This window comes from Colossoma macropomum, unplaced genomic scaffold (genome assembly GCF_904425465.1).
Source record: "Colossoma macropomum unplaced genomic scaffold, Colossoma_macropomum, whole genome shotgun sequence".
In the NCBI taxonomy this organism is placed as follows: Eukaryota; Metazoa; Chordata; class Actinopteri; order Characiformes; family Serrasalmidae; genus Colossoma; species Colossoma macropomum.
This window is the reverse complement of record NW_023494792.1, coordinates 5,533,934-5,537,881: the sequence shown is the minus strand read 5'-3', so window position 1 is coordinate 5,537,881 and position 3,948 is coordinate 5,533,934.

Here is a 3,948-nt window from a genome sequence, read left to right as displayed (position 1 = left end):
TTTTCTAACTGCTCTTGATGCCTTAGAAACAGGCTGTTTTTGCTAATGTACCTTTAAGACTGATATATTTAAATTATCTCTGCTTTAATTGGCTCTGTATTGTGCCTCATTCCAAAAGCAGTCTAGGCTGAAACACTCCTTATAGCTTCAACGTAAAAGGGCGGAGCTAAACCGCTGTATGCTGAACTGGCAGATATATATTAAATGTGTTGTTTTTTTTTTTTGACTTCACAAAAGCATTAAAAATGGAACATTTTTGCAGCTTGGTTTTAATATATGGATGTTATGGACTGGGGAGTGAACAATACATTTTTTAACAATGTTTACATATGACATCAAAGTCTTTTATTAAAAAATGAAATGGGCTCTTTGAATGTGACACTACTGGAGCTTTTTTTATGTTCCGACTTATTACACCTCAGGAAGACTAAATACAGTGTTATATATCATGTATTGTGAAAATAGATCCGCCCACCCCTATAATAAAAACATAAATGATACAAAAAACATTTCACAAATTAGAGAACTAGAGAACAAATTGATAAATCTAGATACTGGCTATCCAAGAAACTATCGTGAATAAGCACTGAACAAAGAATAATCATTAAACATTGGCATATTATTGATTCATCCAAATAACATAAACCAACGATAACCGACTGAGCTGCCAAACAAATGAAAAGAAAGTGACTAATCTAAACACAAAATACTGCAAATGCTTCCTTAATCTGTTTTCTGGGTAATGATTGTAATAGTAAGTTAACCTAAAAAGCTACAGACACCCATGGAAGTTCTGACATGTCATACAATAATTCCAGTAAATATACTCATACATCCCTCTTACCTCTGGTGGGAAATGTTAGCCTGTTGTCTGTGAATCATTAAAGGACTCTCGTGAGCACACACTCACACACACATACACAGCCGTCACCTCCAACCTGTAATCCCGGCAATCCCAGTCGGCTGACTCAGCGGGAAAGTGGAGCGTTCAGAGAAAGAGAGCGCAAGGAGGGGTGCAGAGAAATAGAAAGAAGGAGAGAGACAGAGAGAAAGAGAATGAGGGTTTTGGAAACAGAATGGTGGAAAGATTCCACAGCCAAACCCAGAGGAAGGTGTATGGTAAGGCTGCAGCAGGAAGGAATGTTAAAAATGTGCGTGAGAACGGAGCAGTGACCTGGGACCTGCAGGAATTATGAGAAAAAAAACATATCCCTCAGACCCACAGGAAACACACACGCCCTCCATCATACACACTACACCCCAATAGTAGCATACTTGGATCATATACATGGCTGATACACCAAAACTAAGCTGCAAAAGCGGCCTGCTTTGAAATCATTGCTTTTGTGATGTCACAAAAAGTGGTGCGTTTACATATATCCACCGACTTAGCTTATTGCAATTTAGCTCCACCCATTCTCATTGACATTACAAGGCGTATTTTAATCTGGACGGCTTTTTGAATGACCTACAATACAGAGCAATCAGAATACAGGTCATTTGCATTATATTGGTCTTCAAAACCCAGCAACAAAAACTAAGAGACAAGGATATGTTGGAAAATTGTCATGTAAAAATGCATCAAAGCTGTTTTGTTACATAAAACTACATAAGTGTGGTTTCTAAAAAAATAAAAAGTGGACCTTATAAAAAAAAAGTATGATTATGGGTCATTTGATATTAATATATTAATATAAGTGATTCCAAACTTTTGAACGATAGTGTACATATAGAGTAATACATTCTAAACGACTATGTAACGCTATGGAATCTGTGATCAACCATAGACACTGCACACATCTGTCACTGCTGTTGTAGCCTAAGCACACACTCACACACATACTCCTAATACAGTTCTATAAACCCACTGTGTAGCCACTAATACCATAGTGTGTAGAGTAAATGCAGAGTATCACTCAGCACAAGGAACCACAAATGCAAGGCCGCACACACAATCACGGTAAACCACAACTATACCGAAGCTCAGCAGCCAGACCCACAATGTAGAACAAGGATTAGACATGCACATTAAATGCCCTCAGTCTCACACACCACAACAACCACTGACACGCTTCTCACACACACACACACCAAATCATGGTCCAACTGTACTCACTGCACACTGAAGTGGTCTGAAGGCTGTTTCAGTTTTAACCAACTAATGGCTTGTTCAAACTTTGGCGATTGGCTTTAAGATGTTTCAAAAAAAAAGGGAGAAAGGGAAGAAAAGGAAAAATGGAAGGGAAAAAATCTTGACACACAAATCAAGGACATAATTTAGAAGGAAACAAGTATAACTGCAGCTCTATTTAAAGTTGCAGGCTATGTTGGACCTGGGAACCCCTGCATGCCACACTTCGGCATTTTCCCTGCTCACTTCACTACCACACTTGATTCAAATCCTTAGCCAATTAACTACCCTTTTGTGAGCTGGAACAAGTGTTTTAAAACTGGAAAACAAAACTTGGCAACACTGTACTGATGCATTTCTCCATTAGTACTTTTGTAAGTATGTACACTATTCTTCAGACGTTTGGAATGACTCGTCATGTCAATAGTTGCGGTTTTGATTAATATTTCAAGGTTTTTTGGTAACATGGGGAACTTAGTAAATGACAAATAACAATGTAATTAACTATTTATATTAAGTCCTACATTGGGATTTGAGCACCGCTTTCCCAAAACTAGGCATTCTGGATGTTAATTCAGTTATAACTTCTTTCTCAAGAATCTATGGCTCTGGCTCCCCACAACCATTTTAGTGTTAAGATCATCTTAACTGGTGAAGTGAGTGCTTGCTCTACCACTTAAGAATGGTCTTTGTGCTAAGGGGCTTTTGGGATACACAGTCCACTTCACCATTCTGTGAACATCTAATATTTCTTCAATTTTCTTTACTGCTTTCCACCAATTAGTTGGAACCTATGAGGTCAGTTTCCCGGACAGGGATTAAGCCTAGTTCTGGACCTCTACTTCTCTTTCAATGGAGAATCCCCATTGAAAATGTCATGTAGCCTAAGACCAGCCTTAATCCCTGCCAATTAAACCAACTATAAAACTGTAGAGAAGTAGCATCATAGTGGGATCATTCTGAACATCTATTGGCTTTATATTGAAAAAAGATGCTTTCGAACTTATAAATGGTAGCAATACTTTTTATGCACTACATTTCATCAGTAGCTGAACCGATTACACAGTTTGTGCTGTCTCAGAAGAAGCCTTAACTGTGCCGCACTTGGACTGGCATACTGTTGGAACATGTCTAATGACATCCGAATACTGCACCCATAAAGTCATGTCTGGAGCAGAGGATATCGACATTCAGAAGACCACTATATTTATGACTAAAGTTTGTTAAATCTAAAGTAAACTCAGGGCGAAGTCGAAAATTAAGAATGGAAGAAAAAATTCCCTCTTGTTCTAATGTTGCCTACTCTGTATGTGCAGGCTTTAGAGGGTAAATGATCCTGAGAAAACCTTAACCATAGCCACAGGGGAATTTTTATTTATCCACTGTTTCTAATTATCTAATCACTCAAATGCCTTTAACAGGAGGCACAGCAGGTAAGTCCAGGCTTGTTCTGATCTGAATGAACTCAGCTCTTTCATGAGAGGTTAGTTCACAAGCCACAAGATTGCAGATTATGGAGCAACAGCACCACCTGTGGGCCGTGATGAGAAATGTTCCTCCTAGGGTTTCACCACTTTTAACATGTCTGCTGCTCACTCCAGTGTGATTCTGGTGGCTCTGCGTGTGCAGATTATCATCTCTTTGGGTCCCAAAGGGTCAAATGTCACATTTGGTCACTGAATCAATTAAGATTTGCCGTGTTTGAACACCTGTTCAAAATTCACCGTCACCCCTAATCCCCCATATTGATCTAGAACACGTTTGAGCGCACAAAACGTATTCACTTAAACGTAAATACAGAACATAGATACGCAATA